We start from the raw sequence: 27,018 nt of genomic DNA, 5'->3' as shown, positions 1-27,018 counted from the left end.
ATTAAGCCATCCCCTATTATAGAATCACTACAGTGAGGAAGCAGGCTATTCAGCCCATACCAACCCTCCGAAAAGCATCCCACCCAGACCCACCCCTGGTCCATCCCATAGCACCTAATCCACACATCCACCTAATCTAAACATCCTTAGACACATTTTAGCATGGCCAATCCACCTGTCCTACACTATTTGCACTATGGGAGGAAACCAGAGCAAACCCACATAGACAAAGGGAGAATGTGTAAATTCCACACAAACAGTTGCCCAAAGGTGAAACTGAGCCCAGGTCCCTGGCCCTGGGAGCCACCATGTCACCCTGTTCTTCTAAATGTCAGCAGGTGCCAGGCTAATCTGTCCAACCTTTCCTCACTGTATAGCCCATGCATTCCTGGTGTTAGTCTGTTATATTTTCTCTGAACTACTTCCAAAGCATTTATATTCTTTCTTCAATAAGGAAATCTATACAGTATACAGTATACAAGATATGGTCTGCATGGAACTGAAGTATAAGCTCTCAACTTTTGAATTCAATTTCCCTTGCAATAAACAATGACATTCTTTTAGCTTTTCTAATTACTGGTGTTGTACCAGCATTTTGCCTTTTGTAATTCTCACACTAGGAAACTCAGATTGTTTACACGTGAGGGCTCTGCAAACTCTCACTATATCAATAATGTGCTTTTTTTGGGCTCCTTACGAAAGTATATGCTCTAATATTAGAATGCTGGAGAATACAGGAAGTGTTCCAGTCAGGGGGTACGACTCTCATATTATCATCATTAAAAATAATTACTACAGATTTACCTTTTCATTTTCAATTGCTATAATACTAATCTGACTGAAATCCCAAAATCATAACCAAACTTTATTATAATGAACATTTCCGCAAATAACCCCAAGAGATTAGTGACTTTGTAAAAGAACTAAAAGATCATCACAGTGCCAAGTCGTAACCCCTGCATTTACCATGGCTAACTCACATAACATCGCCACTGGCAGCCTGCACATTCCTGGACACTGCTTAGCAATGTAGTATAGCAGATCCATCTAACCTGCACATCTTTGGACTGTGGGAGGAAACCAGAGCGCCAAGAGGATACCCACAGGGAGAATGTACAAACTCCACACAGTCAGCTGAGACTGGAATCAAACCTGGGTCCCTGGTGCTGTGAGGCAGCAGTGCTAACCGCTGTGCCACTGTGCTGCCCACAAATCCTTCATTGTGTATGTGGAAAACTTGCTGAAATATACCAATTTGCCCAACCATTTGATCAAGTCACATTGTGTAGAAGTGGTCATAGATAAGATAAGACATGAATGGACAGACACCAGTTTTGTATATCTTGGACAGCATTTCTTTTCTTTATTCATTCACAGGTTGAGGGCATTGCTGGCTAGACAGAATTTATTATCTATCCCTAATTGTCCATAGGGCAGTTAAGAGTCAACCACATTGCGATGGGTCTGGAGTCGCATGTAGGCCAGACCAGGTAAGGATGGCAGTTTCCTTCCCTAAAGGACATTAGTGAACCAGATGTGTTTTTCCAACAATTGACAATGGATTCACAGTCATCATTAGATTCTTAATTCCAGATGTTTATTGAATTCAAACTCCATCATCTGCCATGGCGAGATTCTAACCCGGGACCCCAGAAAGTTATTGGGTCCCTGGATTAGCAATCCAGTGATAATACCACTAGGCCATCGCCTCCCCTAGGTGCAGTGATCCATGAAAATGAACTCTCTCATATAAACCATCTGGCAATGCATCGCTCTTACAAGAGCCTACTAAATGTTTTTAGTTTGTGTGAAGCCAGGCTGCTCAGTCATGATGGGCTGAGAGTCCAATAGATACAAATTTGGACTCGTCATTAAGAATGGCAAGCATTTTGTTGATAGAGTCATGCTTGTTTTCGACACAATTTACACTAATTTGTTAGGTTTATAGATGTGTATGTCTGGGTTACCCTAAAGGGTTCACAATGTGACCACATATTCATTCTGCTTGTGAAAATTGGACAAGTCATTCAGAAACCCACAGTATCCATGTGCTAGATCAGCTAAGCGCCCTTTCAAGGACTCAGTGTCTTCAATGGATGCTGCTTCGAGACAGATTAGCTGGCAGATAATAGTTTACACTCAGCAAATATCTCTTCCTGTTTCATGTGTGAAGACACACCAAAACTGAAATCAAATGCAAGAACAAACTCTAAACAAGTCTAAACCAAAGAACTGTGGATGCTGGAAATCAGAGACAAAAACAGAAGTTGCTGGAAAACTCAGCAGATCTGGCAGCATCTGTGGAGAGAAATCAGAGTTAACGTTTTGGGTCCAGTGACCCTTCATCAGAATAAACTCCTTGCTTTCAGAGAATATGTGGTCAGGGAAATTTATTACATCATTAGTGGTTGCCTTACCTAGAGACAATAAATCTACATAAATTGATCAAATTCTGACTCTAGGGTATAGCACAAATCTCAGAATAAAGGTAAAGCCCCATTTAGGTTTGAGCTGATGAGGAACTTCTTCTCTCAGGATTGGTGGATCTTTAGAATTCTCTACTCCAGAAGGTATTGGAAGATCAGTCATTAAGTACGTTCAAGGCAGAGTTTGATGGATTTCTAGTTACTAATGAGATCAAAGGATACAGGGTATAGCACAGGGAATGGCATGAGGTAGATAATCAGCCATGATCTAGAATGGTGTCAGCTTGAGAGGCTGAATGGTCTATTCTTGCTCTTATATTCCTATGCATCCATGTCTATAAATGAAAGAAACTCCAGACCAAGTGTAGGTTAGTGCACAGTGTAAATTAACAATCCTATTAGCAATCTGTTTTATCTCATTTTACATGATTGCTCTTTCAATCCTGGGTGTTGACTCAATTAAACATTATCAGTATAATTGGAATTAAAAATTGGCATAAAATTGGGTTTGATACATTTTCAAAGAAAACTACCTGTAAATTGATGTAAATTGTTGCCTCCAGATGCTGTCAGTTGGAAGTGACAATCCAACAGCGTAACATTCACTTTCTACTAAGTCTGGGAATGTCGTCTTAATTAGTTGAGCACCATGTGGAATTTTCCACTGCTTTAGCAGCAGGGTCAATGGTGAGAAAGTTGGGAAAAAGGCTGAAAAAATGAAAATAACCGATTCTCGAGGCCTAGAAACAAGATTTCACGCATTCACAAAGGATATATCTTATGGCTCTCAGCTTCGTTTCTTAGTTGTCCCTCACGCTCCATATACCTGGAGGCTGCAGAATAGTGGATTCCATTTATTTTTAGCTCAAAGGGAGAGACAGAGAGAGTTATATCAGTAATTAGCTAAAGCAGGGAAGATTGCACAAGAAAAATCAATAATATGAGCAAAAGCACCCCAGGTGCCAAGAATATCACTTGAGGAAACACTGCCAAAAATGGGGAACATTCAGGCTCAAAGCACTTAACTTGAACCTTCGATTAGATCTCATGATCAGTCAACAATACTGTTCTTGTTCTATCATATGACTGCCAGAGTGGTAAAAGGCAAATTAGTCTTTTATTATCCCGGAAAATCTTCTGTTCTTGATACTGGTGTACCTGCAGAATCTCTTCTGCATATCAGACACAACATAGACGTGCTCCTATGGTGACCCGAGATCAAACCACTGCTCTTTATTTCTCTCGGTGGGGTTGCTTTTCTCAAATCTACATCTCTATTTGTTTCTAATTTCTCATACATATTTAATTCTATCAGTACACCAAGGCACATAGGAACATGCTATATAATTAAATTGATCCCACATGCAATACAAACTCCACCAGCTCGCCTGACCGAGCGACAGCAGGCTCGCTCTTTTGCTGTTAATTATAGACCATTTGTCTGTCAGCTCATTATTTGACAAAGCAGTGACGACCACTTAAAATTATTATTGTCCTCCCGCAGACTAACAGTGACGAAGACACACTCTGCTATTAATGATACAGCATACCTCCCCACATACACAAATTTACAGTACCTTCAGAATTTGAGGGACATATTTTTACAGCAGATACTTTTAAATACGCAGCTCTTTTTCTTTGTTTTACTGAATAAGGGGAGGTGAAAATAGATTGACTAACTTTTGGGTACAGAATAGGCTCTTATGCAAAGGACCGCAAGTCTATCTGTGTGGCCTCAAAACATCTAAGATCACCGAAATTGATTGAATAGATCTGTCTCCTCTATGAAACATGCACAAAAGGAATCTTCTGAATTCCCAAAAGCTGTTATTGGTGGACAGGTGAAGCATTTAACTTCTGAAATATGTACACAGAATATTACTCACAGGTTACTCAAAGTTCTGCATGATAGTGAAGAACTAATAGCAGCAGGAATGAACCTGAAAAATTAAAGGTGAAAGGAGTGATGTACTGAAGTCATACACATGATATTAAAGTTTGTCTTTGGGCCACATGTAGTTGCACTGTGCTATCCATGGCATCAGAGCAATTTACGGCTCAAAAAGAGGCCATTTGATCCATCATACCTGCCCTGATTCTTTCAAAACTATTCGCACAAACTTGTTCCCTGACTATGAACTGAACCTTACCGGAAACAGTGGCACTTTCAATAAGTTTCATTCCGTGATACCCAATGTGCTTTCTTGTGCTGTTTCTCCAACCTCACCTCATTAACTAAGCACCACACCCTGATGGTGCCTCACTTATCTATTCTTCCACCCTTCACAGGCATTAGAGCTTGCCTCTCTTGGGTTATCTGAGATCCGTTAACCCTGTGCCATCTTTGAAACACTGCATTGCACCCGGTGAAGTGTTGGCGATCCAGAGTTGCCCTTCATTATCCACATAGCGGCCAATTAGTTGCAGACCAATGCTCTCAGGGCATATAAGTGACACTTTATTGCACATACAAATGGCACATACCTACACCTATTACTATTTAAGTACCAAGCCACGCAGCTTACCTCAGTCCATCTTACTAACTTGTCCAAGTTATTGCTACTATTTCCCAAATACCCAACATAGTCCAGCGTCATACTGTGATTCAATATGGGACCATCACATACAGAAAAGCCTTCAATTACTTCAAGTCATTCACTTTAGTTAGCAATGGGAAAACAAACAGAAAACCTCATCATCCCCAACCCCGCACCGCCTGTTTCTATCTCCTTTGCAAAATCCACAAACCTGCCCTGGTCGACCCATTGTCTCCACCTGCTCCTGCCCCACCGAACTCATCTTCACTTATCTTGACTCTGTTTTCTCCCCCTTGGCCCAGGAGATCCACGCCTATCCCATGATACCACCCATGCCATCCAACTCCTGCAAAACATCTGATTCCCTGGTCCCTAACACCTCATCTTTACCATGGATGTCCAGTCCCTAGACACTTGCATTCCCCATACAGACGGCCTAAGTGCCCTCTGCTTCTTCCTGTCCAACAGGCCCCACCAGTTCCCCCTCCATTGACACCCTCATTCGTTTAGTTGAACTTGTCCTCACCCTTAACAACTTCTCCTTCAATTCCTCCCACTTCTGACAGACAAAGGGGGTGGCCGTGGGAACCCGCATGGCCCCAAGCTATGTCTGCCTCTTCGTAGGTTGCATGGAACAGTCCCTCTTCCGAAACTACACTGGCCCTAAACTCCACCTCTTCCTCTGTTACATCGCTGACTGTATCGGCACCGCCTCGTGCTCCCATGGGGAGCTTCAACAGTTCATCCACTTCACTAACACCTTCCACACTAACCTTACGTTCACCTGGACCATCTCTAATACCACGCTCTCCTTTCTGGACCCCTCTGTTTCCATCTCTGGCAACTATCTGGAAACCAATATCCATTTCAAGCCCGACTCCCACAGCAACCTAGAATACACCTCCTCTCACCCGCCTTCCTGCAAAAAGGCCATCCCCTTTTTCCAATTTGTTCACCTTGACCGCATCTGCTCCTGAGATGAGACATTCCACTCCCAGACATGCCAGATGTCCTCATTTATCAAGGACCGCAATTTCCCTTCCACGGTGGTCAAAAACGCCCTTGACTGTGCCTCCTGCATTTCCTGCAACTCATCCCACACACCCCCTCCCCACAATAACAACAAAAACAGAATCCCCTCGTCCTCACGTACCACACCACTGACCTCTGAATCCAAGGCATCATCCTCCAACACTTCCGCCATCTGTAATCCGACCCCACCACCAAAGACATTTTTCGCTCCCCACTCTTATCTGCTTTCTTGAGGGAGCACTCTTTCCGTGACTCCCTTGTCCACTCCACACTCCCCACCAGCCCCACCACCCCCGACACTTTTCCCTGCAACCGCAGGAAGTGCTACACCTGCCCGCTCCCCCCACCCCCATCCCCAGACCAGGCCCTAAGAAGGCCTTCCACATTAAACAGAAGTTCACCTTCACACCTGCTAATGTGGTATACTGTATCTGCTGTTCCCACTGTGGCCTCCTCTACATCGAGGAAACCAAGCGGAGGCCTGGGGATTGCTTTGTTGAACACCTACGCTCAGTTCGCAACAAATAGCGGCACCTCCAAGTCGTGAACTATTTCAACTCTCCCTCTCTATCCTTGGATGACATGTCCATCCTGGGCCTCCTGCAGTGCCACAACATTGCCACCTGAAGGTCGCTTGGGAAACCTGCAGCCCAATGGTATCAAGTGGACATCACAAGTTTCAAAATCTCCCTTCCTCCAGCCGCATCCCAAAACCAGCCCAGCTTGTCCCCGCCTCCCTAACCTGTCCTCCCACCTATTCTCTCCTCCCACCTCAAGCTCCACCTCCATCTCCTACCTACTAGCCTTATCCCGCCTCCTTGTCCTGTACATCCTCCCTGGACCGACCTATCCCCACGCTAATGCCCCACCTACACTCACCTTTACAGGCTCCAACCCCGCCTCTTTGACCTGTCTGCCTTCTCTCCACCTATCTTCTTCTACATTATCTTCTATCTGCCTCTCTGCCTATTTATTTCAGAATCCCCTTTCCCTACCCCATTTCTGAAGAAGGGTCTAGATCCAAAACATCAGTTTTCCTGCCCCTCTGATGCTACTTGGCCTGCTCATCCAGCTCTACACCTTGTTATCTCAGATTTTCCAGCATCAGCAGTTCCTACTATCTCTCCCCAGAAAATAAACAGAAGCTGCAGTTAGCAGAAGTTATAGGAAAGTGATGGCCTAGTGGTGTTGTTGTTTATACTATTAATCCAGAGACATAGGTAATGTTCTGAGGACTTGTGTTCAAATCCCGCCACAGCAGGTGATGGAATTTGAATTCAATGCAAAAAAGTAATCCTGGAATTAAGAGTCTAATAACCATGAATCTATTGAGAATTGCTGTGGGGAAGCCCATCTGGTTTACTAATGTTTTTTGGGGAAGGAAGCTGCTACATATGACTGTAATGTTGTTGACTCTTAACTGCCTCTGAGTTGGGCAATAAATGCTGGCCTAGCCAGTAACATCCTCATCCTGTAAGCAAATGAAACAAATTTGCCCCTCAGAATGGAAAGGGACTTCTTGCCTTTGGAGCAACAACAAATTTCCACCAAAGAATAATCACCGAACCCAGCTTACATCTTCTGCAGATAATAAAATGTGAGGCTGGATGAACACAGCAGGCCAAGTAGCATCTCAGGAGCACAAAAGCTGACGTTTCAGGCCTAGACCCTTCATCAGAGAGGGGGATGAGGAGATGGAACTGGAATAAATAGGGAGAGAGGGGGAGGCGGACCGAAGATGGAGAGTAAAGAAGATAGGTGGAGAGAGTATAGGTGGGGAGGTAGGGAGGGGATAGGTCAGTCCAGGGAAGACGGACAGGTCAAGGAGGTGGGATGAGGTTAGTAGGTAGCTGGGGGTGCGGCTTGGGGTGGGAGGAAGGGATGGGTGAGAGGAAGAACCGGTTAGGGAGGCAGAGACAGGTTGGACTGGTTTTGGGATGCAGTGGGTGGGGGGGAAGAGCTGGGCTGGTTGTGTGGTGCAGTGGGGGGAGGGGACGAACTGGGCTGGTTTAGGGATGCAGTAGGGGAAGGGGAGATTTTGAAACTGGTGAAGTCCACATTGATACCATATGGCTGCAGGGTTCCCAGGCGGAATATGAGTTGCTGTTCCTGCAACCTTCGGGTGGCATCATTGTGGCAGTGCAGGAGGCCCATGATGGACATCCAGCCTCACATTTTATTATCTTGGAATTCTCCAGCATCTGCAGTTCCCATTATCTCTTACATCTTCTGCAACTGGGTATCAATGAAGTCCAGTCTGGTTTGTAGCATCAGTTGCTGCAGCACTCTATCACATTGGAGGTAATGTCCCTCCTGCTCAAAATCCTTGTTTGCAGGCGTGGGTCACTGCTCCCACTCTCTCTGCCCATCAACCTCCATCACCTCCTGTTTTTGCCTGCTCCAGTTGTGCAAAGTACAGTATGCTGTGATACTGTGGCAGACTTTGTTAGGTCTGTGCTGTTACGACCCTCCAGATGGACAAAAGCAGGAGAGTCACGTCTTTTGCAGGCCTATTGTCTGTTCCAACATGGCCTAGTTCAAAGGTTCAGCAGCATTTTCTCAGTGCTTGGACTCAGTCAGGGAGGTATGTAAAGGAGTCATCAAGCATAGTTGCAGATAGTAGGCCTTGCCCTCACTAAACATCCTTTTGAAACATCTGATCTCTCAAACACAGCAGGGACATGAGAGTTCTCAATAATATAAGCATCATGCGATGATGCTACCAGGATACTTTGCATGCAGGGACAGGCACCCATCTAAAACCTTCAACCAGACTGCATCTCAGGGTTCCTGCTCCCAGGATAACTGGAACAGATATCTGAGAAGTGGAACTGATGATCACAGATGACTAACATGTTGATGGAGTGGAATCCTCTTCCATTGATTAACTTGGCTGTGTCGTGAATTGAACCTCTGAGTATGACGTGAGAACAGTCAATCATAAGACCAAAGGACATAGCAGCAGAAATTAAGCTATTCAGCCCATTGAGTCTTCTCTGCCATTCAACCATGGCTGATAAGTTCCTCAACTCCATTCTCCTCCTTTTTCCCCATAACCCTTGATCCCCTAATTAATCAAGAACCTGTCCATCTCAGTCTTAAATGTACTCAATGACCTGGCCTCCACAGCCTTCTGTGGCAGTGAATTCCATAGATTCACCACTCTCTGGTAGAAATTTCTCCTTACCTCCGTTTGAAAAGGCCTTCCCTTTACTCTAAGGCTGTGCCCTCAGCTCCTAGACTCTCCTACCAATGGAAGCATCTTCCCAACATCCTTTTTGTCCAGGCCATTCAGTATTTTGAAAGTTTTGATTACAACCCCCCTCATCCTTCTACACTCCAATGAGTGTAGTCCCAGAGTCCTCAAACATTCCTCATATGCTAAGCTTTTCCTCTGAACCCACTCCAAGGCCAGTACATCCTTCCCGAGATATGGGGCCCAAAATTGCACACAATACTCCAAATGTGGCCTGACGAGAGCCTTATAAAGCCTCAGTAGTACATCTCTGCTTTTATATATAAGTTCTGTCAAAATAAATGCCGACATTGCATTTGCCGTCCTGGCTACTGGCTCAATCTGCAAGTTTACCTCGACAGAATCATGGACTAGAACTCCCAAGTCTCTGCCCTTCAGACTTCTGAATTTTCTCCCCATTTAGAAAATAGTCCATGCTTTTGTTCTTCTTACCAAAGTGCATGACCTCACACTTTCCCATGTTGGACTTCATCTGCCACTTCTTTGCCCACTCTGCTAACCTGTCCAAGTCCTTCGGTAGCCTCCCCACCTCCTTAATACTATCTGTCCCTCCACTTATTTTTGTATCATCTGCAAACTCAGCCAGAATGCCCACAGTTCCTTCATCTAGGTCATTAATGTACAAAGTGAAAAATGGTGTGCCCAGCGCCAACCTTTGTGAAACACCACTCATCACCACTGCCATCCTGAGAAGGGCCCCTTTATCTCCACTCTCATGCCCGACCCCTGGAAATGCCAGTGATGTCACTGAATCCTATTGACCAGGCTAAAGCGCTGACCTCATCATGGAGAAACAAGTTGAAGCTCGCAATCTGATTCAAACTGTATCAGTAACAGCCGTGATAAATTTGTGGGGTGGACAACTGAGAGATTTCACACAGATCCCATGGTGCCTTGGAAGCAGTCAATTGTATAAAAGTTCAATGCAGCTGTCACCCTGGCAATCATTGGGATAGGATGGTGATCCATTCCTTCAAATTGCAGATCCCACTCCAGTCAATGTTTTCATTCAATGACAGTGTCCTGTGGCATCCTCAGTGACACCGTGCCTCACCCATCTGAAGAAGATGGCTTTGAGAATGATAGACTCTGAGACTTCGTTACCTCCTCAGCATGCTAACACATCTTTCCGCTCTGACCTTTTCATGTGAAGGTTGTTCAGAGGCCACTGGATGTTGCTGCTGGTCCTGGGTTTGCTGTTCCTTTTCCATCTTTCTGTATCTTTGTTTCATCACAACAATAGTGACAATAACATTCTGCTGTGGCTGGATGCCTTGGTCACATTTCCAATGGGCCTGTGTGGGCAAAGGTCCTTAATCCTTAGCCATACCTCAACATGTCCACGCCATTAACCAATGACTGCTGCCAACCATGACATCCTGCCTGGTGTTGTGTTTGCAACAAGCCAGAAATACTGTGAGCGTTTAAGGTGCAGCTGAGGGAGTAAAAAGCCAAAGGGCATGGCAAGGCAGGGACTGTAAGCATTGCAGTAGACACACAGTGAGCAAAAACCTAGTATGCAGCCTGGTTGATTATATCAAATGGGGGCCTGTTCCGCACGCAAAACATCACAATAACATTATCACAGAATTACAGAAGTGTTACAGCACAGAAGGAGTCCATAGGACCTGTCCTGCCTCTACTTATTTAAATGAACAACATTACCTAGTGTCAATCTCCCGCTTTATCTTCATATCCTTCTACGTTATTTTTATTGAAATAATCATCCAACATTGTCTTGAATGCCTCAAAGGATCCAATCAAAAGTGCTGGTGCACTCCAAAGCGTAGCATTGATGTACAGAACGATATTGGAAGTGGGTCGGCGATGCGCCATATTGGTGTGGTGAGGCTGTGTGTTGGGTGTCAAAGTCTGTTGATGTGGAACGTGTGTGGTCGCTGTCCATGGAGACATTGATGACATGTTTCCAAGGTGGAGGAGCAAGTAGTGAGCTGGAGATGCCAGGCAACTGCTTTGATTTTCATGTCAGGAACTCTCAGCATCTATTTTCTATCTACGTCATTGAGGTGGTATTAAGTAATGATAAGATGTTAACACATGAAAATTCATGTAAGTAGGTCTCTCACCTCTTTTTAGTGAGAAACTCATCTTGCTATTCAACACTTATTTGGGAATTGGGATTGCTTTCTCTCAAAGTTGAGAAGCACCTTGCTGGAAATCTCACCCAATATTTCTAATGTTCTCGCCATTACTCACATTATTCAGGGGCTGGGAAGATTGGCCCAATATGTCTGTTTAAGATCCCAAAGGCCCAATAGATAATTGAAAGCACAATTCTGCTGTTGTGGGTCATATCCAGACACATCAAAGAGACAGTGCCCCTTCAGTATTGATCTGGTCTCAGCAACGCTGGCATTGCATTTCATGAACAGATGCTGAATGGATCCAGCAGTCAAGCAGTGAAACCTTGGAATCTCAATTAATCAGACACCTCCAGCCCATCTTTTTCCAGTCAAGCTAACAGCATATTTTTCTATATGTGGATCAGACAATAGAATGCAATACTGAGAATGTGACATGGTGTCTTTACTGATTTAGAACCATAGAGTCATAGAGCTTTACATTATGGAAACAGATCCTTTGGTTCAACTTTTTCAGGCTGACCAGATATCCCAGATAAATCTAGTCCTATTTTTGCCAGCATTTGGCCCATATCCCTCTAAATAATTCTTATTCATATACCCATCCAGATGCTTCTTAATTGTAATCATACCAGCCTCCACGACTTTGTCTGGCAGCTCATTCCATATACTCACCACCCTCTGTGTGAAAATGCTACCCCTTAGGTTCCTTTTATATCTTTCCCTCTCACCTTAAAACTATGCTTTCTAGTTTTCGACTCCGCTACCCTGGGGTAAAGACCTTGGCTACGCACCCTATCTTAGGTCCTCATGATTTAACACAGTGTGGAGCTGGAGGAACACAGCAGGCCAGGCAGCATCAGAGGAGCAGAAAAGTTGATGTTTCGGGTCGGGACCCTTCTTCAGAAATGGCCCATTTTCCGCAGAAGGGTCCCTACCTGGCCTGCTGTGTTTCTCCAACTCCACACTGTGTTATCTCTCGATATGATTTGAAGAAATTTGGGAGAGAAGTGAAAGACAGCAGCAATGTTTGAATTACTTGTAAACCTCCTAGAGTGCTGTTGAGGAACACCTCAGGCATCCTGAAGCTTTAAATGCTAAGATCTATTTTATACAGATTTTGCACATTTGCTCAAATGAACAGGATCATAGGAAATGTCCATGAATTTCCTCAGATCAGTGACAGGGGCAACGCTTTACTTAATGTTCTTTGTTTCACAAATCTGGCTACAAGTTGAATTTTAATTTTAATTTTGATGTCAGAAGTGTTAGTGGTGCCTGATCTGGTATTTTCATGAAAGCTCAAGTGTTTGCTTAGCTCAACTGACAGCTCAAAGCTGAAAGTTGGAATCAAGGTACGTGCTCCTGTACTATAATAACTGAGTGTTGCATTGTCAGAGAGATTGTCTGTTAGTTAAGGCAGTTAAGCCCAATATCTTGTTACCTGCTCAATGTAAATCTAAGATGGAAGGGAGAATGAGAATGGAGAACCATGCACCTGTCAATTTGACATCAAAGCTAAGGAAAATATAAGCATCTATTATGAAGGATATGATAACTTTGATAATAATTGTGACACTGGGCAGAGTTAGCACAGATTTATGAAAGGGAATCATGTTTTCTAAAATGTTATTTACAGCATCAGTAAAGGAGAACCAATAAATGTAGTGTATTTGGGTTTTCAGAAGGTGTTTGATTAGGTGCCGACACAGGAGGTTAATGAGCAAAATAAGGGATAACGTATCAGCCTGAATTCAGAATTCGTTAGCAGGCAGAAAGCAGAAAAATGGAATAAATGTGTCATTCTCAGGATGACAGACTGTTACTTGTGGATACCATAAAGGTCCAGAGCTGTTCATAATCTTCACAAATGATTTGGACATGGGGGCCAATTGTAATATTTCCTAAATTGCTGATGACATAAGACTACATGGAAATGCAATTATGAAGAAGATACAATGAGGGTTCGGATGGACTCAGACAGGACAGGTGAATGGCAAAAACATGCCGGATAGGTTATATGTGAATAACCAGGAAGTCATGCTGTTTGGTTAAAAAAAACCCTACCTTTGACTGTAACACAAGTGGAAACATCAGCTCAATGTCTAACCGAACGGACCCTGAAATCACTCTTAAGTCATCCCCAAGGTCATTCCTCAGTTTTTTCTCTACTGGAGAAAAAAAGAGTCCCAGTTCACTCAATTCTTCCTGGGATTGTAGTTTATTCCCTGCTGAGGGTAGTTCATAGTGTTGGCGATTCTGTCACTTGTGACAGAGGAAGGATGATGTGCAGGTAACAAGATGCAAGAATTGAACGAATAATGAAAATGGTTAGAGGCACAGGCCCCAGAGTGAATTTTCATTGTGGGAACAGTTATGGTTTTAATCATAATTGCACAGTGTGCAGTGCCAAGGGAGTCAGGCTCAAAGTTTATTAAATATTTGGTAGAGCCCAGCTGAAGTGCTGTGGCCAACTTTGAGAACTGTACTTTAGGAAAGATGTCAAGGTAGCGACTGAGGTTTACTGGAATGGTAGCAGGGACGAGAGGTTTCAGTTCTCAGGAGAGACTGCAGATACAATACACGACAATTCAGTACAGCACAGGGGCTCTTCAGCCACCAAGCCTGAGCTGAATCTTATTTAGATCTGCTATTTATTGCCCACACTCAGTTTCCATCCCTCTGTTCAACTCCCGTTCATGTCTCTATCAAGATACACCTTAAACATTGCTAATGTGTTTGCCTCCACCACTTCCTCTGGTCGTGCATTCCAGGCACTCACCACCATCTGTGTGAAAAATTTTCCCTGCCCTTCTCCCCTAAATATTTCCCCTCTCACCTTGAACCTGTGCCATCTTGTAGTTGACCTTTTCACCCTGGGAAAAGCCCCTGACTGTCCACCCTATCTATGCATCCCATTATTTTGTAGACCTCTATCAGGTCACCCCTCAGCCTTTGTCTTTCTAGTGGTAACAACTGCAGCGCCACAAGTTGTTTTCTTCAAGGAGAGATGGCTAAGAAGGGTTTTGATAACAGTGTCCAAATCCTTGAAATTTGTGCAGGACTAAATAAGCACAAACTGTTTTGAGTGGCAGAGGGTCCGACAGCAGAGGACACATGTTTAATATGATTGATAAAATAAATCATAAGGAGGTGAGGAAACATTCTGTAATATGGAGGCTCTCGTGTTCTCAAACACAACATGTGCAAAGAATAACAGAAGCAGATTGAACACTAACATTCAAGGAGAGCCATTTTGCTAGCAGTTCTGTCATCCTTGCAGGTTTGAGTGATGATAACTGCTGGCACTACAGGAGAAACCCAGAGAGAAGGAGGTTATGGAAGCTGGCTTAAGGTCAGATCATGCAATTGGCAGAGTTGGCTGGTAGGCCTCAGTGATGGGGTGATGAGTTAAGTTTAAGAAGCTGGTGTGGAGGGTCAAATATGGTGTGATGCTGGATGGGGATAGGGTGGGATTTGTGGGTCTGGTGAGTACACAAACCCTCCCCCAGTCCTAACCTAAAACAAGGGCCTTCTAACTTCATGCCCAAAGTCAGTTTGTTCAGTGAAACTTGTCAGACTAGATGCTTGGCTTGGGTCTTCTCACGGTGGAGGCCCAGAATTGACTATTAGTTAGCCAATGAAAGGCCTTGGTAGATATAAGGGCAAATCAGCTTCCAACTGCTTTCCACTAACACACAATGTGGGAAACAATTAGGGCAGAGGGCAGGGGGCAGGGGAGTGGGCAAGCCATGTGGTTCATTTTATGGGATCCAACCCTCACCCTAGTGGAAGGAGGTCAAACACAGTCGATGTTCTCAGGAATATTAATGGAAGACTCTGTTTCATGGCACGAGTAACATAACCACGAGGCTCACTGCCGTGGTAAAGCAAGGGATTGGTTGCCATACCCAGTTGACAATGTTGTTATCAATGTACCATGTAATTAGCAGGATGGGAAAAAGTAATTTAATGGATGTTGATCCTTTATCAAATGCAATTCTTCTATTTTGATATTGATGCGCCATGAAAATCTCTTCTGCACATCAGACACACATGTACTTGTCCCTCCAGTGACCTGAGATCAAACCACAGGCCTTTAGCTCTCTTGCATATGTTGATTTTTTTAAATTCACATGTCTATTTTTTCTAATTTCTTCGACAATCTCAAAATATTCAATTCTAGCGGTACACCAAAGTGAATGGGGATGTGCTGTATTATTTTATATATAGATATATAGATGATCTGCATTAGAAACTCTGAACAGCTAGCCTAATTGAGTGAGACTAGATGCAAGTTTTCGCCGTTAATTATAAACCATTTTGCTGTCAGCTCTTCGTTGTTGAAAGAAATTAAGATAATTTATTCTATCATTGTGCACTATCGCTATCAGGCTAATTTTTTGTCTAATCTTTCTGTAACACAGAAGTTATTAGTGACTTTGCAATGCCAGAGACGTATTTGTATTTTAGACCATTTCAATGTACAGAAAATGTTGAATTTCTTTTGGTTTTGCGAGATGTCAGAATTAACCGTCTATGTTTTCATGAAGGAAAGACAAATGATTATGTTTTACTAAGCTCTTTTTATATTTTACTGAGATCTGTCTCTTGATTGATTTTTTTTAATGTAACACATAGATACTATGTTTTTACAGTGTTTTTGGAGCAGTAAAACTGTGCTTTTCTCCGGGTCTGTCAACTGTTAAGGTGCAGAGACATGGTCATTAGTAGACAGATGTCCTCTCTCTATTGGGTGTGAGAGATTATGGAGAATTTCAATGTTCTGATGATTATGTCAGCCGGAAGTGTGTTAAGTTGCAAATCCTATTGGATTTCATGGATCGGTTAGAGAGACAGTTAGAGGCAATGAGAAATTTACAGGAGCAATGGGTGTGATGGATGGTAGTTTCAGGAAGGTGAAAAAAACACAGATAGTCAGAGATAGTAAGAACTGCCAATGCTGGAGTCTGAGATAATACAGTGTGGAGCTGGAGGTGCACAGAGGGCCAGGCAGCATCAGAGGAGCAGGAAAGCTGACTTTTCAGTTTGGGAACCTTCTTCAGAAAATGATAATCAGATAGTCAGGTAGATAGATTACCTCTAGGAAAGGTAGGCAGGTAGTGCATGAGTCTTGTGTGGCTATCCCCATCTCAAACAAACGTGCTGTTTTGGGGAGATGATCTGTCAGGGGGGTGTAGCAGTGACAGCCAGGTTTCTGGTACAGCAACTCGTTCTAATGTAATGATGAGTATGTCAACTTCCAAGTGATTGACTGTGATAGGGGCCTCTCTAGTCAGAGGCACAAACAGACGCTTCTGCAGCTCACAGCAATACACCAGAATGGAGTATTACCTCCAAGGATGCCTCGGAGACGTTACAGAATATTCTCAAAGGGGACAGCCATTGTATACATAGGTACCAATGACATAGAAAGAGAAAAGGATGTGGTTCTGGGGAGAGAATATAAGAAAATAGTCAGGAGGACTAAAAGTTAGGTCCTTGAGGGCAGTAAAATCCAGATTACACCTGATGCCATGTCCTTGTGAGAGTAACAATAGGACGACAGAGCAAATGAATGTGTGGTTGAGTAGCAGGTGCAAGGGAGAAGGATGCACATTTTTGGATCACTGGGATCCCATCTGGAGCAGGAGTGGCCTGCATAAGAAGCACAGGTTGCACTTGAATTGGAAGGGGACCAATATCCTGACAGGGAGAATTGCTAGTGCTACTCGGGAGGCTGTAAACTAGTAAGTGGTGGTGTAGGATCAAAAGTGATAGTGAGAGAGGAGGGCAGTCTAAGGCTGGTACAGTTGAGAAAAGGAGCAAATCAAATAGACTAGGCAGGCAGACGCAAGGGAAAGAGTGAGGCAGGATTGATGAATTTAAATGCATTTATTTCTTTGCAAGAGGCCTGACAAACAAGGCAGATGGACTCAGGGCATGGTTGGGAACATGGGACTGGGATATCATAGCTATTACAGAAATGTGGCTGAGGGATGGACACAACTGGCAGCTTAATGTTCCAGGGTATAGGTGCTACAGGAAGGACAGAAAGGTGGGCAAGAGGGAAGAAGGAGTGCCGTTTTTGGTACGGCTGTACTTAGGAACGATATTCTAGGGAATATGTCCAGTGAAGTTATTTACGTGGAACTGAGAAATAAGAAGTGGATGACCACCTTATTGGAATTCTACTGTAGGACCCACAATAGTCAGCAGGAAATTGAGAAACAAGTTAATAAGGAGATCTCAGTTACATGTAAGAATAATAGGGTTGTGATGGTAGGGGATTTTAACTTCCAAACATAGACTGGCACTGCATAGTGTTAACGGTATGGATACAGGGGAATTTGCTCAGTGTGAAAAAGGAAATTTTCTTATTCAGTATGTGGATGTACCTACTAGAGAAGGAGCAAAATTTGGCTTTCTTTTGGGAAATAAGTCAGGGTAAGTGACTAAAGTGTCAGTGGGGGAGCACTTTGGGGCTAAGTGATCGTAATCATATGTATTTTAGAATAGTTATGGGAAAGGATAGACCTGATGTAAAAGTTAAAGTTCAAAATTGGATGAAAGTCAATTTTGATGATATTAGGCAGGAACTTTCAAAAGCTGCTTGGTGGTGGCTATTCACAGGTAAGGAGGTGTCTGGAAAGTGGGCCCTTCACAAATGAGACAATGAGAGCCCAAAAACAATATGTTCCTATCGATGTGAAGGGCAAAGCTGGGAGATGTAGGGAATGCTGGATGACTAGAGAAATTGAGGCTTTGGTCACAAAACAGGAGGCATATGTCAGGTACAGACAGCTGGGATTGAGTGAATCCCTAGAACAGTATAATGGCAGTAGGGATATACTGTACAGGGAAATCAGGAAGGCAAAAATGGGACATGTGATAGCTTTGGCAAATAGAGTTAAGAAGAATCCAAAGAGATTATACAAATACTTTAAGGACAAAAGAGTAACTGGGGACTGAAAAGGGGTCCTTAAAGGTCAACAAGGCTACCTAAGTGTGGAACTACAGGGGATGGGTGAGATACTAAATATTTCGAGTGAGTGTTTACTGTGGAGAAGATATGGAAGCTAAAGAACTTTGAGAAATAATAGTGATATCTTGTAAGGTGTCCATATTATAGAGGAGGTGGTTCTGGGTGTCTTAAAATGCAAAAAGGTGGATAAAACCCTGGGACCTGATCAGGTGTATGCTAGAATGTTGTGCAAGCTAGGAAAGTGATTGCAGGGCCCTTTGCTGAGGTATTTATATCATCGATGGCCACAGGTGAGGTGCTAGAAGACTGGAGGTTAGCTAATGCGATGCCGTTCTTTAAGAAAGATAGTAAGGAAAAGCCAAGGAACTATGGATTGGTGAGCCTGACATCACGGGTGGGTAAGTTGTTGGAGGGGATTCTGAGGGACAGGATTTACATGTACTTGGAAAGGCAAGGACTTATTTGGGATAGTCAGCATGGCTTTGTGCGGGGGAAGTCGTGTCTGACTAACTTGATTGAGTTTTTGGTGGAAGTGACAAAGAAGATTGATGAAGACAGAACGCTGGGCTTCAGCAAGGCGTTTGAAAAGGTTTCACATGGTAGATTGGTTAGCAACATTAAATCACATGGAATACATGGACAGCTAGCCATTTGGTAACAAAATTGGCTTGAAGATAGGAGACAGCTGGTGGTGATGAAGAGATCCCTTTCAGACAGGAGGCCTGTGACTGAGTGCTGGGTCCACTGCTTTTTGTCATTTATATAAATGATTTGGATGTGAATATAGGGGATATGGTTAATAAATTTGCAGATGACACCAAAACTGGTATAGTGACCAACAAATAAGATTATCTCAGAGTACAATGGGATCCTGATCAGATTGGCCAAAGAGGCGAGGAATGGCAGACGGAGTTTAATTTAGATATATATGAGGAGCTGCATTTTGGAAAGGCAAATCAGGACAGGACTGATACACTTAATTGTAAGTTCCTGGGGAGTGTTGCAAAACAAAAAGACCTTGAGATATAGGTTTATAGTTCCTTGAAAGTGGAGTTGCAGGTAGTCAGGGTAGTGAAGAAGGCATTCGGTGCATTTGTCTTTATTGGTCAGTGCAGTGAGTACAGGAGTTGCAAGGTCATATTGCAGCTGTACAGGACATTGGTTCAGCCACTTTTGGAATACTGCATTAAATTCTTGTCTCCCTGCTATAGAAAGGATGTTGTGAAACTTGAAAGGGTTCAGAAAAGATTTACAAGGTTGTTGCCAGGGTTGGAGGGTTTGAGCTATAGGGAGAAGTTGAATAGATAGATGTTATTTTCCTTGGAGTGTCGGTGGCCGAGGGGTGACCTTATAGAGGTTTATAAATCATGAGGGGCATGGATTGGGTGAACAGCCAAGGTCGTTTCCCCACAGTAGGGGAGTCCAAAACTAGAAAACATAGATTTAAGGTGAGAGGGGAAAGATTTAAAAGGGAACTGGGGGGGCAACATTTCCATGCAGAGGGTGGTGGGTGTATAGAATGAGCTGCCAAAGGATGTGGTGGAGGCTGGTATAATTACAACATTTAAAAAACACCTGGATTGGTACATGAATAGGAAGGGTTTGAAGGGATATGGACTAAATGCTGGCTAATGGGAATAGATTAAATTTGGATATCTGGTCAGCACGGAGGAGTTGAACCGAAGGGTCTGTTTCTGTGCTGTGCAACTCTATGACTCTACGACTTTGTGACATTTATGCAAAGGGGTGTGTGTATCTATGAAGCTGGTTTCACATCAAAACACCCAGGAACATGACAAAATGATAAAACAGATCTGTGTGCACATAGAGGAATTTTTTTCCATTCACTGAAAGCCATTACTTGTTTAATGGACAAAATAATTAAATACTGAAAGCTGCAGATTGAATATCACTTGAAGAGTTCTGGGTAGTGGTGAAGAATTAGGAGTATCAGGAATGAAACTGTGAAGCATTAAAGGTGAAGGGGTAAATGCATTGAGGCTAATCACAAGCTGATAAGACTTGCCTTTGAGCCAATCTTCTTGTGTTATGCTTTCATGCAACCACAGAAAAGCATAGTTTGGAAGGAGGCCATGTGGCCCATCATGCCTGCATTGGCTCTTCATTGGAGCACATTGAATTGCCTGAGCCTGTTCTTTTACTGCCAGTCAATTCAGAATTCCAATGGCCCAAAAGATGAATGCTCTTTTATCCTGCTGTGTGTCCTATTCAACATGGCATGGAGACGCTGCCCACTCTGGTTTCAGTTACCTGTTCTGAGCAAGGTCAGTTCATGCAGAAATGTTGACAATCCAAAAAGCATGCAGTAATTGTGTCCAGTTCTGGTCGCCCTATTATAGGAAAGATGTGGAGGCTTTGGAGAGGGTGCAAAGGAGGTTTACCAGGATGCTGCCTGGGCTGGAGGGCTTGTCTTACGAGGAGAGGTTGACTGAGCTCAGACTTTTCTCTCTGGAGAGAAGGAGGAAGAGAGGTGACCTGATCGAGGTGTACAAGGTAATGCGAGGCATGGATAGAGTCAATAGCCAGAGACTTTTCCCCAGGGCAGGATTGACTGCCACGAGGGGTCATAGTTTTAAGGTGTTAGGAGAAAGCTATAGAGGAGATGTCAGAGGGAGGTTCTTCACCCAGAGAGTTGTGAGCGCATGGAATAGTTTGCCAGTGATAGTCATGGAAGTGGAGTCATTAGTGACATTTAAGCGACTGCTGGACATGCACATCGACAGCAGTGAATTGAGGGGAATGGACGTTAGGTTATTTTATTTTTGGATTAGGATTATTCCACGGCACAACATTGTGGGCCGAAGGGCCTGTACTGTGCTGTACTTTTCTATGTTCTATGTTCTATGTTCTAAACCCTGGGATCTCAATCAGTTACAAAATCCCAGCCCAGTGATCCTTCAGTCCTGTGACAATGTAGCAGGAAATTTATGTCATCGTGGTGTTTCAGCCCTGTGGGTATTCTCCAGTACACTCCAGTCATTGCAATGACTAATGGGTCACACACCAGCACAATAGTTGAAGAAATAATATCTTGATGTAATTGTAAAGTTATAGTCTATGTCATAACTTTATAATGTTGAATTGTGTTTTAAAATAATTATTATTCACAAATGAAGTGTTTCTCTATTGTCATTTAGGCAACTAGCTGCCAATTTGTGCACTCTCATAGACTCAATACAATAATGGCCACATAATCTGTTTTTTGTTCAGAGATGATTATTGACGAGAAGACTGGGGAGAACGGTTCTATTCTTCCTCACTGTAGTGCTAGGGATTTTTTGTTTCACATTTACATGTGAGAGAAGCTGCGCCCTTGCTTTATCATCTCATTTGAAAGATGGTGCCTCCAAAACTACAGAGTTAGATTGGAGTAAGCGCTCAAAATATGGAGTGGAACTTAAGCCCACAGAACTTTTAGAATGGAGACAAGGCTGTCACTGGCTGAGGCAGGGTAGATACAAATCAAAAAATTACCAGTGATCTTTGGGGAAGAGACTGAATTGCCAGGTTCATTGTAGCAACAGGCAAAAGGAATGGACCAATATGTATTCTACTGAGAGCTGCCAATGCTGTTAAGGTCACAAGGTGTATTTGGCCACATTATAATCTGTAGTGTTGCCAATGAAGTTGGCATTAGTTTTGTGGTTCTTGATATAAATCTTATTCAATTCATTGAGCCAGCTTTGCAATTTGTGGTTAACAAAGCGTCGAATGTTCTGGTGGGTTATTGAGTTTAAAAAGGTGATCACTGAATCAAGAAACAGTTGGTTCGCAAGAAGAAGGTAGGGTCATTTCATACAGAGGAGACAAGTCACACAGGCAGAGGTATGAGGTTTGGACTCTCAGAATGACCATCAGTGAGAATCCTGGGACCAACACTTGAATGAGGAACATTGAATCAGGGACTCAGTGACAGGTCTGACTAGACTGAGACTGATCAATGTGGCTCGACAATACTGTATGTAAGTTGTGAGGTTCGCAATTATTCATTGTAATTGACTTGTTACATGTCTTATTAATAAAACATATTACACTCATATCTGCAACATTTGCTGCCATTAACCTTGTTTCGTCACGATACCACTGGCCTGGAGTTGGACCTCAGCAGGCTGAGTCAATATGCCTAAAGAAAAGATACAAGAACTTGGCAATTCAGGTTTTCAATGAGATTTTCAACGTGCACCAAAGGTGTTTAAACGCTGTCAGAAAAAGTTTTGATGTAGGCATCAACCAAACTGGAATGAACCTTTATCAAATACAGACTAGGCTTCAGCTGGAGTAATGAGTCTTGATTCTGGGTGGCACTATTTAGGATGGCTGTGAGGGAAATTTAGTAGATGTGCAAAATTATGACGGTTTTGAATAGAGACCATAGGGAGAAAATGTTTCAATGGAGAGCCAGATGGGAGATGTGACACTTTACTTTTTTGCAGAGAGCTATGATGATCTGGAAATGAGCTGCCTGACCTGTGGTGGAAGCAGATGAATTAGTAACTTTGAAAATGATGAACACTTGAAAAGAAGTTTTCTAGAGCAAAAGTAGTCGGGGTGGAACTGACTTGATCGTTATTTTACAAATAAAATGGGTTTAATCGTCTCCTTCTACACTGTAACTGCACACTATATTTTACCCAAATGACCCTATTTTAATTCACTGAGTGAAATTAGTTCAGGGGAATCAGAAAGACGATCTTGAGAAAATGCAGGGTGTGCTTGCAGTCCAAATTGGCACTAAAATAAACTTGAGAAGTGCAGGAAGGGGACCTGACTCTGCAAAGGAAGTATTATATCTTCTCGAGCTGTTGACACAGAATGCAGTTCTGATCATTGTAATTTCTACTGAATGAGAGAGAGGGAGAGAAAAAAAGAACCTTTTGCATTTCTCGAAAGGGTCATATAGAATTACCCTATCGTTCCATTGCTGAACAAAGAAATGTCAGTTCCTAATAAGCTCATCAAATTTCATGGAACAAAGTTATATATTGAACAGGAACTGGCAATTTCCTCCAGACACACACACATACACATGGCAGGTTTACCACAGTAAGACTTTAAAAACCTCACAACACAGAAGAAAGGGGAAGTAGGGCTAGCACCGGATGACCCTTATCTATAACTTGGTGCTCTCTCAGCTGACGTCAATCTCCGTCATTTACTGTTCAATCCTTGCACAAGACCACTGTTACTTTCTTGTCAACAGCACAGAGCGCATTTCTCAGGCCAGGACACCTGGAAACATTCTGCGGCGTCTCGGTTAACTTCTCGCGAAGACAAGCTATCGGGGGCTTTCCTGCTCTCAGGGCCACAAGAGAAATAAAACTCAATAAAATGGAAAATATTAGTGCATTATATAGTAGAGAAAGCAAAACTACGCAAAGTCACCTTACTGTAATTCTGCTGCTGTCAGAGTCGATGGTAGGAAAGGGCAAGGAAAAGTGTTTTAAACGGCAATCATTTACCGAGAGATCTAAACTTGGGCACGTCATTGATCGAGAGTGCGAACTCACGGGGCCAGTCCGGAAGATGTGACATCTGCTGATTCGTTTTCTTTTTGCACCCAATTCCTTCTGCATGAATATAGTGCAATGGGAGCAGTCAGAAAATGCAGGAGGACCCTCAGCTGGTCAGACAGCATCTGTGGATGCATTAACTCTTCATCTCAAAGAGCTCTCATCAAAGTTAGCTAGCAGGATATTGAGATTTAACAGCTTTGAAGCAAATATCGAGCCAAGTAAAAGCAATGATGAAATATGATTAGCCAGGACAAGTGGAAAAGAAAAACGAAGTCCGTGGCAGAATAGAGGGTAGGTGAGATAAAGCACAAACTGGATGGTGGGGCACAAGTGAGCAAAGTGAAACCCAAAAGATGGATCTGAAGGAAGTGTAAGTAGCACAGTGGGGTGAATATCAGCAGTTACTGTAACATTTATAGCTGCTTGCCGTTCTGATAAAACATTATCAACCTGAAACTGGGAAGGGACTTCAACTGGAAAGGCTAAGAAAGACTTAGAGCCAGATTCTGGTGGGGGAATTTGGGAGAAGGGAACCTAAAATCTTAAAGTTCAGGATCTGAACCTGCTCCAACTGAGAGGGGAATGCATGCACGTGACCAAATGCATGAGTTAATTATGATAATGAAATTATGAAGGGTCTGAAAATGTTCTGAGGAAAGGTCACCGGACCCGAAACATTAACACTGTGTTCTCCTTCACAGTTGCTGCCAGACCTATTGAGCTTTTCCAGCAACTTTGTTTATGTTCCTGATTTACAGCATCCACAGTTCTTTTGGTTTTTATAAATTCTGTTGTTATTCTACTGTTCAACTTTAGTTGTAGCTGACAGAGTTTCCTGAGTACATGCAGAAGAGCGCTTGGAGGATGCGGTTCAGGAAGTAAAGTGCCTTCACTCCAATGTTCCTGGAGGCAGACTGGTTTTCCGAAATGACCCCTGATCGGGCATCTGCCCCAGGGCTCAAATCCTCCCATTCAGGCCACTGATCAATCCAAGATTCATATTCTTCACTAGAAAGCCCTCCTTCTAGGATTCCAACACCCAGTCCCAGGCCTCCAACACTCACGTAGAAGTCTCTGATAATGCCAGCCTAATCCCCCAACCCATTGAGGCCTCTACCTTTCCTTGGATCTGAGGTGTCCGCATTGCCGCTGAGGTGCTTCCTATCCCATTCTTAGGCATGTGACCCTCCCCCGACAGTCTCCATCAGCCCCCTCCGACCCCCACCCCACTTGCCTTTAGCTTCGGCCTCCAACATAACTGCACAACATGCTGCCACCAAGGCTGACAATTTTCTCTCCTATCTGAAACCTGGAATTGTCCCCATCCTCTGAGCATGGCTTCTCCCTAACCTCACCAACTGGAAGTGCTCATTTACCTGGTGACATTCACCAAAATGGCACAGTGGCTCAGTGGTTAGCACTGCAGCCTCACAGCACCAGGGACCCGGGTCCGATTCCAGTCTTGGGTGACTGTCTGTGCGGATTTTGCACCTTTTCCCTGTGTCTGCGCGGGGTTTCCTCCCGGTGCTCTGGTTTCCTCCCACAGTCCAAAGATGTGCCAGCTGGATGGATTGGCCATGCTAAATTGCCCAGTGTTCAGGGGTGTGTGGGTTATAGGGGGATGGATCTGGGTGGAATGTTCCATGGCACGGTGTGGGCTGAAAGGCCTGTTTCCACACTGTGGGGAATCTAATCTAGTTGACTCCCCACCAGACTGGAAGCCATTTGTCAATGAGTTAACACCACATGGTGCATTGGAATCCCAACTTTTGGATTCCCCATATACTCCTGACCTATCTCACCTTCCAGATCACATGAGTAAAGATCCAATTCTGTTCCTCCCCTGCAGATGTTGCCACACACACTGAGTTTTCCACCTTTTCTGGTTCTTATTTCTGATTTCCAGCACCCGCAGTATTTTACTTCTGCTACAATGGAATTGGGTGTAATCAAGGCTCAGAAGCCTTAGATGCTAATGAACGTATTGTTCTGAACATCAGTGGACAGGGAGAGACTGATTTTCTGTTAAATATTGGTCACTCTAAACCAAGGCCACTTTACAAAGTTAGAAAAGGACTACATAGGTTGAGAATATTTGAAGATTTGTGAAAAGGTTTGAAGATTGGATCGGAAATTAGCTTGCTGAAAGAAGACAGAGGGTGATAGTTGATGGGAAATGTTCATCCTGGAGACCAGTTACTAGTGGTGTACCACAAGGGTTGGTGTTGGGTCCACTGCTGTTTGTCATTTTTATAAATGACCTGGATGAGGGCGTAGAAGGATGGGTTAGTAAATTTGCAGACGACACTAAGGTCAGTGGAGTTGTGGATAGTGACGAAGGATGCTGTAGGTTGCAGAGAGGCATAGATAAGCTGCAGAGCTGGGCTGAGAGGTCACAAATGGAGTTTAATGCAGACGAGTGTGAGGTGATGCACTTTGGTAGAAGTAACCGGAAGGCAAAGTACAGGGCTAATGGTAAGATTCTTAGTAGTGTAGATGAGCAGAGAGATCTCGGTGTCCATGTACACAGATCCTTGAAAGTTGCCACCCAGGTTGACAGGGCTGTTAAGAAGGCATACAGTGTTTTAGCTTTTATTAATAGAGGGATTGAGTTCCGGAACCAAGAGGTTATGGTGAAGCTGTACAAAACTCTGGTGCGGCCGCACTTGGAGTATTGTGTACAGTCCTGGTCACCACATTATAAGAAGGATGTGGAAGCTTTGGAAAGGGTGCAGAGGAGATTTACTAGGATGTTGCCTGGTATGGAGGGAAGGTCTTACGAGGAAAGGCTGAGGGACTTGAGGCTGTTTTCATTAGAGAGAAGAAGGTTGAGAGGTGACTTAATTGAAACATATAAAATAATCAGAGGGTTAGATAGGGTGGATCGGGAGAGCCTTTTTCCTAGGATGGTGACAGCGAGCATGAGGGGGCATAGCTTTAAATTGAGTGGTGAAAGATATAGGACAGATGTCAGAGGTGGTTTCTTTACTCAGAGAGTAGTAAGGGAATGGAACGCTTTGCCTGCAACGGTAGTAGATTCGCCAACTTTAGGTACATTTAAGTCGTCATTGGATAAGCATATGGACGTGCATGGAATAGTGTAGGTTAGATGGGCTTGAGATCGGTATGACAGGTCGGCACAACAT

The 27,018-nt window shown here is 43.6% G+C and overlaps 1 long non-coding RNA gene across 2 annotated transcripts in view; it reads right to left on the bottom strand.

Annotated features, from left to right (window-relative positions):
* The window catches only part of LOC125465193 (uncharacterized), a 59,690-nt gene extending 35,834 nt beyond the window's left edge, over positions 1–23,856 (bottom strand). The window contains exon 1 of one of the 2 annotated variants that reach the window (XR_007250188.1): positions 23,742–23,856. This is a non-coding gene — a long non-coding RNA (uncharacterized LOC125465193). The remainder of the gene's footprint in view (positions 1–23,741) is intronic. The other variant, XR_009447182.1, reaches the window with a different exon arrangement.
* Positions 23,857–27,018: the final 3,162 nt, after the last annotated feature.

This window comes from Stegostoma tigrinum, chromosome 24, assembly GCF_030684315.1.
Source record: "Stegostoma tigrinum isolate sSteTig4 chromosome 24, sSteTig4.hap1, whole genome shotgun sequence".
Lineage (NCBI taxonomy): Eukaryota > Metazoa > Chordata > Chondrichthyes > Orectolobiformes > Stegostomatidae > Stegostoma > Stegostoma tigrinum.
Note: the sequence above shows the minus strand (reverse complement) of the source record. Positions and strands in the feature narration are given on the sequence as shown.